Raw genomic sequence first — 11,378 nt, forward strand, 5'->3', positions numbered from 1 at the left:
TGTGTGTGTGTGTGTGTGTGTGTGTGTGTTTGTGTCTGTGTTTCTCCCCCTAGCATTGCTTGACAAACAATGCTGGTGTGTTTATGTCCCTGTCACCTAGCGGTTCGGGAAAAAGAGACCGATAGAATAAGTACTAGGCTTACAAAGAATACGTCCTGGGGTCGATTTGCTCGACTAAAGGCGGTGCTCCAGCATGGCCGCAGTCAAATGACTGAAACAAGTAAAAGAATAAAAGAATATATATATACACCGGGCTTCAGTCAGTTTCCGTTTACCAACCACACTTATAAGGCTTTAGTCGCCCGAGGCTATACTGAAAGACATTTGCCCAAGGTGCCTTGCAGGGGACTGAACCCAGAAACATGTGGTTAGCAGGTAAATATCTCACCAGTCAGTCACAACATATTATGTATGTAATAGTTAAATGATACATAATGCATTTTATTGTGTTTTGTTAAGCGAATCATTCCCGGTCCGCAGAGCAATTATCTTGCATGAAGTCAGTCGATAGTGTAAAAAAAAAAAGTTAGAAAATCTGCTGGACTTGCACTATGATCAACATCTAGAAAGTCTTCGAAACTTGTGTTTGTATCACATCTAAGTTTCATAGATTAAAAAGCTATCGTAATGTTGCAGAACCTGTAATCCCGCTTCTATTGGATAGAATCCATGCAAAATATCACATACTGCGAGTAAGTTATTCCCTACTAAGAACGTAATCAAATTTTCTCTGTTATTTTTTGTCCCTATTTCGAGTGACAGAGGAAAATTGAAAACTGAATGTTTCTGCATGCGGAACCTGTTACTTAGCCTTTAGCACATTTTCTCTTGAGTTATTTTTCAATGTATGTGCACAGTTCGTTGCTTTAATCTGCTTATCTATCGACCAATCTTTTTTGCATCTATCTCTATCTCACTCTCTCTCTCTCTCTCACTTACTCTCTCTCTCTCTCTCTCTCTCTTACTCTCTCTCTATCTCTCTCTCTTTCTTGCTCACTTGTTCTCTCTTTCCTTATTGCTCTGTGTACTCACATACACGCACGCATTTATTTAAGCACATATAAACACACGTAGTAGATTGCCTAATAATCGATTACAAAAAAGAAAAAAAAGAATGTGAAAGTGTCAGTAATCCAACATGGACAAAGATGAACTTCAAACCAAGAGATTAGTAAATAAGGTGTGTGTGTATGTGTGTATGTATGTATGTATGTATTTATGTATGTATGTATGTATGTATTTGTGCATGTGTGTGTGTCTGCATGTATATGTGGAAGTATGTGTAAATATGTGTGTATGTATTTATGTATGCATGTATGGTTGTTTGTGTATATATGTGTGTGTGTGTGTGTGTGTGTGTGTGTGTTAAATAAAATGAGACAACAAAGCCAAGGCCACGTGAAATTTCTAGGACATTTATAAAGAGAAAGGTAGTCTTACAACTGTTTCAGGGATATAATGGATATCCCATCATTAAAGGCGATATGAGAGAGTTGAATAGAGGAGAACAGTAGAGTTCAATATTAGAAGTTATTTTGGAAAGGGAAAGATATAGGAATTATAAAGGGAAATAAGAGAATAAAAAAAAAATAAAGATATATATTAGATGTTACAGTTGCAGTTCCATTATCCAAGGGAAGTGCTGTGTTGAATGGGTAGTGAGGCTTCTTGTCCATGGTATGTAAATTCCGATAGGAGTTCATATTTTGTTTTTATAAATGGATAGTGTAACATCCAACATATATTTTTATTTTTATTTTTTTCTCTTATTTCCCTTCATACTTCCAGTATCTCTCCCTTTTCAAAATAACCTCTAATACTGAACTCTACTATTTCCCTCTTTTTAACTCATATCGTATCTGGTGATGAGATATCCTTTATATCCCTGCAACAGCTGTAAGACTAAGTTTCTCTTTATAAATGTCCTAGAAATTTCACAGTGCCTTGACTTTGTTGTCCCGCATTAGACTCCTTTCTCATACTATTATCGACCCGGGAGTCTAACTACGGTCCTTCCGTAGCTCTTACATAGCCTTAACTGCCATTTTGGGTCTTATGGATACGAAAACCTCTCAAGGTACACTGCGACATAATTTCTTTTCCTCAACAGGCCCTGCCCTGTTTAAAAGATCCCATCACCTTTAAACGGAGTCTGGACAAATTTCTTCAAGGAATACCAGATAAGCCACTCATACCTGGATACAACTCACTCAACAACAACTTACTACTTGAATGGACCATAAACAAAACTGGACTTAAAAAGGATTTAGATAATCCTATCAGGTGGTGCTATTAATTTAGACATGGCCTGAACCAATCTTTGGTCGAAACGTATCTAGTATATATTGAGATTTTACGTGTAATTTTGGATTTTTATCCCTAATATTATATATATATATACATACATATACATACATACATACATACATACACACACACACACACACACACATATATATATATATATATATATATATATATATATATATATATATATATATATATATATATTCACGAAAGGGTGCTGGAAAGTTCCTGGCTTTGGGTAAAAGAAAGTCCAGGAGAATCAGTTATGATTTTTTTTCAACATATTCCCCTCTCCAATTCGCACACTTATTGCAAGGATCCTTCAGTTTTTCCAAGTCCTGTAAAAGAGCTCGGAAAATTCGACCACCAGCAAGGCCTTTCGTGATATCTTTAAAGTCAGGAACTATTCAGCACCCCCTCATTTATGTATGTGTGACTCTGTGTGTGTTTGTGTATGTATGCGCGTGTATGTATGTGTGTATGAGTGAATAGATGGATGCATACACAAACAATATTACGCATAATCGAGTTTAAAATCTAAGTGTGATATCTTCATCAGCATACTGCTATCCATTTATTTACAATGATCTTAACTTGTCACAAACTTATACCACTGAAATATATTTCAACTTATTTTATGTGTAGGAATATTTCCGCAATACTGCCATCGTTAATAGCCATTATGGTGTTTCATAGTTTTCATATTGTTCATTATATATGGTTATGTCTCACTTGTTATTAGGTCTTCACTGAAATTTATACGCAGCAGAAGAGTCAATCAATCAATCATTCAATCAATCAATTAATCGATCAATCGCTATCTATCTATCCATCCATCTATCTATCTATCTATCTATCTATCTATCTATCTATCTATCTATCTATCTATCTATCTATCTATTTATTTATCTATCTATCTATCGATCTATCTATCTATTCATCTATGTATATATATATATATATATAAATATATGTGTGTGTGTGTGTGTGTGTGTGTGTGTGTATCTGTGATTGTGTGAGTGTGCATATATGTGTGAGAGTCAGTATGTGTATATGCGTATGCGTGTGTGTATGCATATATATATATATATATATAGAGAGAGAGAGAGAGAGAGATAGCGTGAAGGATACACACGCACAGATATGTATATGTGTACGTATACATATACGATATGTATGTGTGTGTGTACATAACATTTAATATATAGTACCCTATATCTTTATGTGTATGTGATATATGTGCACACGCACGCACGCACACACTCACACACACACACACACTTAAATTGCCCATTGTGTCTATATATATCTCTGTGTATCTGCCTTTCCTCTCTATCTGAATGTTTAAACATTATAACTTTCTCATTCAATGAAGCCTTCACTGATGTCAAAGCTTAAGACCCTTTCTTTTCATCTTCAGTAACTCGGTTAAGTATTCTTCTTTGATGGTTAGTGTCTTATCTATTTAACACACACATACAAACACTATGTACGCATTAAATCAAATACACATGCATATATATATATATACCAACATATATCTATACACACTGAAGCTAATACACACTCATATGCGAATCTATATTACGCGTGATTTTATATTCATAAATTTGTCAGTATATGTAGATCGTATGTATATATATGTACACACACACACACACACACACACACACACACACACACATATGTAGATATATTGCATAGATACACAAATATACCTCTCATTCGACAGCTACTACATAATATGCATACGTACATATATACATACATATATACATGCATGCATCCAAACATACATGCATGCCCACACAAACACGCACGCACGCACATACATATGTATGTATGTATACATATATATGCGTATATATACTGTATATGTATACACATAGACTCACACGTCTATAAACTGGTATGCATGCAGGTGTATTATGCGTGCGCCTGTATGTACGTAATCCTCACATACATCTTTGTACATACGTACGCGCGTGTATGTGCGTGCGTGCGCGTGTCTCTGTGTGCGTGGTGTGTGTGTGTGTGAGTGTGTATGTATGTGTGTGTGTGTGTGTATGTGTGTATGTGTGTGTGTGTGTGTGGATGTGAGTGCATGAGCGCTGGTTTTACATCTGAGTATTTGTATTTAAATGTCTTCAATATTTGTTGCGTGAAAGAACATTGGTATGTGTAAAATTTTATAAGTATGTATTTACATATGTGAATGAGCAACTATGAAAAAAAAAAAAAAAAGTAAATAAGTAAAAGGGTCCAATGACGCCAGCAGTACGAAAATCTAACAGTAAAGTCGTCGGGTTCCATGTCAATTCTCTGCACGTTTCGTTGGGGGTAATACTACAATAAAACAAGTCAGCTCTGCAAATTAATTTCGGTTGCTATAATGTAGATAATTTGTTTGACTTAATGAAATAAATCTCAATAGGAAACAACATATATGACGCATATATATTATCGTCACCCCATCCCTCTAAATTCATCAGGTCTTAATCACTAATTAATGTCTAACAGCAGTCATTGCCACAGACATAAGTGAACAATTGGAGATTGATTAGCGATGTTTGTAGACGGCGGGAATTGAAGACATTTCATTGGAAAGTTATAAACAACTGGGCGCCGAGCCAAATATATCTTTTACAGGAAACACAAAGAGGATGAGAGTTTACCCGAATCTTTTGAAAACCTAAAAACTTTATCTCAAAATAATTAAACATAACTACATCACCTTTTATCCAATAGAGACCGTGTCAAAAATTACTTGCACTGGACATATATTATTTCTGGTAAGAAGATTGTAGTTCACAAATTACTTATTCGATGCTCTACTGTTTGTTTATATTTTCCTACTCCTCTCTTCCTCACTTACACATACATATTTTCATCTATTCGCAAATATACACCTAATCAGTCTCCCCCTTTCTCTATACATTCTCACTTTATATACATATAATACATATATACATGTGTTTGTATAATATACTCATCATATATATATATATATATATATATATATATATATATATATATATATATATATATATATGTATGTATATGTATATATATATATACATGCATATATAGTTCACAGATGCTTACTATTGTAAGGCAATTGCGCAATTGAATAATATGTATGAGTGGAGGTAAACAACAGTTTATCCAAAATTTATAAGGCAAAGAAGAAAATGGAGAAGATAATTAGTTGACAAACATCAGCATACACACATCGATTAGATCTATTTATTAATTGCAACCATATGGATAAATAAATAAATAAGAATAAATGAGTGAATAAAACTTTACTCTTATAGCTGTTTCTACTTAGGGTGTCCAGCATGCCAAAGTTGATAAATCATACCAATATTATGCAGACATTGTACAAAGGTTGAACAAAAATTGGACAGAAGTTGGAAAATAAGGGTATATCAAGGTATATTTCAGATCTTAATTGGACTTATAACACCTTTATCACCCCCTTTAATTCTCTCTCTCGTTTTCACTCTGTATAAGTTGGACCTATTAATATAAATATAAAGTCTACACATTTTACTTTCCCTCGTTTTGCATCTATAGCTATTTTGTATTTAGCACCCAAACTACTACATTTATTATAATTAATATATTTAATGTATCTAATTTGCTTATCCGTATAATTTCCTCTCTCTCTCCCCCTCCCCCCCTCTCTCTCTCTCTATATATATATATATATATGTATATATATATACATTTACACATATATGCATACATATGCACACACGCACGTATAATTTTAATCAACAAAGGAAACAATCAATATATTGAATATTGGTAAGTTATAGAGTTTTATAAGTATACCCGTGTCAGCTCACATTACTGGTAGTTCCAACGCCACTTAATGCACTACAAGGTAGCTAAAGTGATTTTCATCAGACTTATCTCTGCTTCATTTGATATATCAATTACCTTGGTTACAAAAGAAGTATCCCATACACCACTTCTGTTACGAATATTCTGAGGTGACTCTAAATATGATGCATGGTAGGTTAATTGTAGATGAAACCAAATAACAATTCTGTCTTTTGATACTTGATTTGTTGAAATAAATATTTTTGAAACTACAGATAATTGTTGATGATGTGTGATTTTTATTATAGTGTTTTATAGTAAAGTTTCATCGCAAAAAAAAAAAAAGAACGGGAAATAATGGTAACAACGAAAAATGATATCAAAGACAGATCAAAGAAAAATTAGATGATCAAAGGAAAAGAATAAGTAAGTATCTTTCGCTATAATTATTAAATTGAAGTTCTGAAGCTCTCCACACTATGTCCAGATCTACTGAATACATAGTCTCATTTAAGGCGATCGCAAGTAGTTTCTTAAAACAGAGTTAGACTTAAAAGGAAAGTTATGCGAATTCCTGTTAAATTCTATTTCCGAAGGTTCTTAGGATGTTGTTCAGGTTACAGAAAGTTGGAGTTTAGAGCTCGAAAGCGGAGTTATCTCAGGTGCTACACTAAACTCTGTCGTTCACTGTCCTAAATGGTATCCCCACTTTCTTGCATTTGTGCTGCATAACATTCTTGATGTATCATGTTCTGCAAAAGGTAGACACCTTAAATTGTAAAGATGACATATGTATCAATTGTATCCATGCAAATATATTTCCATATAATGATTTGCATAATTCTATTTATAATAATTATGTACACTTAACCGTATTTACTAAAACAATTCTATCACAGATAGTACAAATCTGTAGATATCTCTTACGCGATAGCACGTATGTTTTTCAGTACGATTAAATCATATGCAGTTGTCCGAAAATGTCATCACAGTTTTATCTACCGAGGAGACATGACGTTGTAGCTAGGACACTCTATAATGAGATCTGTCCGAAGGATAATCCCGAGGACAAAGAAATTTAAAAAAAACACTATATGGTAGAAGTCATAGCCACTCATAATGAAAAGGAATACTGGTGGAATGTACCAGTGAAGGCCTCAATAAAATGCAAGCACAACAGACCTAATATAATGATTTGGGATAGAGAAGAGAAACTGTGGATGTTAACACAAAGCTGAAAATCATTGAAAATGGAACACCTATGCTGAACTATTGAGAAATCTGCAGTTACTGTATCCAGATTATAAGTTCAGGTTTATACCTGTAATTATTGGAACACTTGGATATTTAACACACTGCCTAAATACCAATGTTGAGAAATTAGGCTTCTCAGAACTAGAAAGGAGAAAGCTAATTCGAATACTACAGCTCCAATCCGTCTCTGGAACTGAAATATCTTTAAAACTTTCCAGACGTTTATCATCTAAATATGTATGAGCATGCCTAGATATACAACTATATGCATGAGTATACATACATAAAGCATACAAATCTGTACATACATACATACAAACATACAAACAAAAGTACCCTGTTGCTGATGTTGAAATTCCAATGAAGGAGCCTTGGATTTAAATTAGAAACTGATTCTTTCTCCATTGCAAGAAATCTTGAAATAAAACTGAACAATGACAAACATGCATACATACTCTGTGGCTAGAGAGCTGGTCTCACAATCATGGGATTGTGAATTTGATTCCCGGACCTGGCTGTGCGTTGTGTTTTTAAGCAAGGCACTTTATTTCATGCTGCACCAGTTCACTCAGCTGTAGAAATGAGTCGCGATATCACTGGTGTCAAGCTGTGTATGCCTTTACCTTTTCCCCCGGATAACAGCGGTGGCGCGGAGAGGAGAGTTTGGTATACATGGGCGACTTCTGGTCTTATATAAATTGTCCGGACTTGTGCCTCGGAGCGTAATAGCATAGTTTATACACACACATACGCGCGAGCGCGAGCTCACACACACACACGCAAGGTAAATTTCCAAAATTGGCTAATAGGGACATACAATCCTAGCGAGTACCGTGTTCGCTTTTACCGGTTAACAATGGTGTTGGCTAACCTCAGCGAATGTAGACGAACTCTTGTTAGTTTACTTTACTTTACTCGGTAAATCCTCTGTTCAGAAGGTATCTGAAATGTAGTTGAATTTTACCCTGTTGAAGCAGCACCAGTAATTAACACCAAAATGCACATCAAGACGCTTAATTTGCAGTATGCACTGGGTTGCCGCAAAAACACGTATAGGTACTGACATGGAAAGATGTGATTAACGGTATAATAAAACCTGGATATGTAAATATCTGTTCTCCTAATTTTTATTAATCTATATATTCTTTTATTCTTTTCTCTAATTTCTATATTTGTTTCAGTGGTTTGACTGTGGCTGTGCTGGAGAACCGCCTTCAGTCGGACAGATCGAACCCTAATAATTATTCTAACGGTATCTCTTGCCGAACTGCTAACTTACGGAGACGTAAACACACCAACATCAGCTATCAAGCGATGATGGGAGGACAAACTCAGACACTACACATATATATATATATATAGACGAAGGGATTCTTCCAGTCTCTATTCGAAGTTACCACGCAGTGGAAGTGAACCCGGAGCCATGTGGTTAGGAAGCAAGCTTCTTACCTCACAGCCGCGAAATATATATATATATATATCATACGCGCCTTTTCTGTAAAGGACCCAGGATTACTTTGTATGTTTAAATGGTTGGGTGTGAATTAACGAATATTTTGTTGATATTTCTATCTGGTTATGAATGAATTTATAATTGTTCTACTCGCTCGAGTATGACATTGATATAAGCAAAAGAAACGATCAATTATTAGCTACAGACGGTTGAACAGCAAATTAAAGGAATCATATACACATAGATCTTTCGGAACCAGACATAATCCTGTGTTACCAAGATGTATCTGCTAAATTTCTTTGTTCGTATATCTCGTTTGTGTGTGTGTGGTGTGTGTGTGTGTGTGTGTGTGTGTGTGTGTGTGCGTGTGCGTGCGTGCGTGTGCGTGTCTGAGTGCGTGTATGCGAGTATTTTCATCAATATATAGACGCATGATGCCTAGATGAGTGTTAGTGTGTTTGTGTGTGTGAGTGTGTATGTATGTATGTATGTATGTATGTATGTATGTATGCATGCATACATGTAAGCAGAACTTTGAACACTTGTTTTATGTGCGTCGTTATTGTCTTTCAGCAACATTTTGCCACGGCAGAAAATTCGCAGACAAAAAAATTCAAATGAAATATTTAATTATGAATAAGATGTATACCTGTTGTATTCTATATGCATACTATATGTTTATATGTTATAGTACACACCAACGCACATGATCACACATATGCACGCGCGCAAGCACGTACACGCGTATATACACACGTAAAACAATCGCCCAAGGTGCTGCGCTGTGGGACCAAATCCGGAACCGTGATGAAGCGAGTGGTTTCCAGTGTGAGAGAGTATGAGGCAGGGTAAAAGAGTAAGAGAGTGAAGGAATGACAGAAAGTGTCAACTGGAAATCTGTTGCTGTTTAGCTCCGAGCATTATATGATGTATACATACTGCAGTACAGACAGCCGTCACTCACAAGCGTGTATAGCTGTAGGTGCCTCTGTAGACTCGAGCCTAGAGACACCCTCTCGGCTGACTCACCCTTAACACAGCGGCACATCACTAATGTCGTAGAAAGAAGAAAAAAGGACTGCATTAGCAATAGGACATGAGATGCCTCGCTCAAGGACAGAATGCACTACTTGTTCCAAGAAAAAATCCCAAGACCCAATGATTATAAGCTGAATACCCTTGTCATAAGGCCATGAGACTTCACAGGACCCGCAAGCACACGCACGTACAGACGCGCGCGCATATATGTAAATTTGTATCTACGTATTTCTATAGGAAGAAGCGTGAGAAAGAGAGACGAATGAGCTTGGAAGAAACAGAATTCTATTGTGTTAGTGTTGGCTTTGCTGTATAATTTCAGTTCATTTCTGATAGGGCAATAACATTTCAGCTAAAACTACTGAATTTTTTTTTTTTTAATGTATCTCTTGAACTACATTTTCCAGAGTACTCTTCGTCTTTTGCTAGAGTAGGATGTGATTTGATGTAGATTTGGCTATTACTTTTAGCAAAACAAACGATGACATAACGAGCCATCAGTAGTTGGAGCAAAAGTAAACGATATTTTGATATATCAGAGATAAAGTTTGATAAAATGGATTTCAGTTGTGACCATGGTATGTATGTATGTATGTATGTATGTATGTATGTGTGTGTGTGTGTGTGTGTGTGTGTGTGTGTGTGTGTGTGTGTGTGTGTGCGTGCGTGCGTGTGTGTGTGTGCGTGCGTGCGTGCGTGTATGCAAGGGAATATTTGCCTATGATGCAGTGTTGCCGTAGATTCGAACCTGGAACCGTGGCAAAGCGACCTATTTTTATGTGTGACAATTTGTTTCACGCACATTAAGATCAACATTTTTATATTAAGAGGAGACTAAAATGTGATTTGAGGTCAATTTAGCAGTTATTTCTTGTACATCGAGTGACTTTCGCTTGCTCGGGAATGAATTTTTTTTTTCTCTGGCATCCTTGATCAATTATCTTCAAGAAAACTGAAACCAGCTATTAACATGTACCACAAATACATACACATACACACACATACACACACACACATACATACATACATACATACATACATACACATGCTTACATATATAGATGCATGTGTACATACATACACATATACATATGTGCTTTAGTGTATGTATGTGATTGATAGTGTGTGTGTATGCGTGTGCACGCGCATAGGTGAGTGAGTGTTTCTGTGTGTGTATGTGTATGTATGCAAACAACTATGTGGTTATAAATACACAAAAACACACACACATACACACACAGGGACACATACAAACACTAATCTAGAATAATTCTTCTGTGGATACATATGGAAAATTCAATAAAACAAAGTATCAACTGTCAACACAAATGTGAATTGAAGACGGTAAACTAATAAGAAACCGGTGGAAACGTTACAAGAACAACAATAGAAAATGAAAATATAAAGAATATCAACAAACAGAGACATTCAATAATCAACTGAACAAACAACATAAATTCTATTAGCAAGATAATAGTTTCCAAAATGTAATTAA

At 35.5% G+C, this 11,378-nt stretch overlaps 1 protein-coding gene across 1 annotated transcript in view; it reads right to left on the bottom strand.

Moving 5' to 3' along the window:
* The window catches only part of LOC106875874 (opioid-binding protein/cell adhesion molecule homolog), a 574,302-nt gene that overhangs the window by 183,813 nt on the left and 379,111 nt on the right, over nucleotides 1-11,378 (bottom strand). The gene's annotated exons all lie outside the window — the stretch shown is intronic.

Source organism: Octopus bimaculoides, chromosome 4 (genome assembly GCF_001194135.2).
Source record: "Octopus bimaculoides isolate UCB-OBI-ISO-001 chromosome 4, ASM119413v2, whole genome shotgun sequence".
Classification (NCBI taxonomy): domain Eukaryota; kingdom Metazoa; phylum Mollusca; class Cephalopoda; order Octopoda; family Octopodidae; genus Octopus; species Octopus bimaculoides.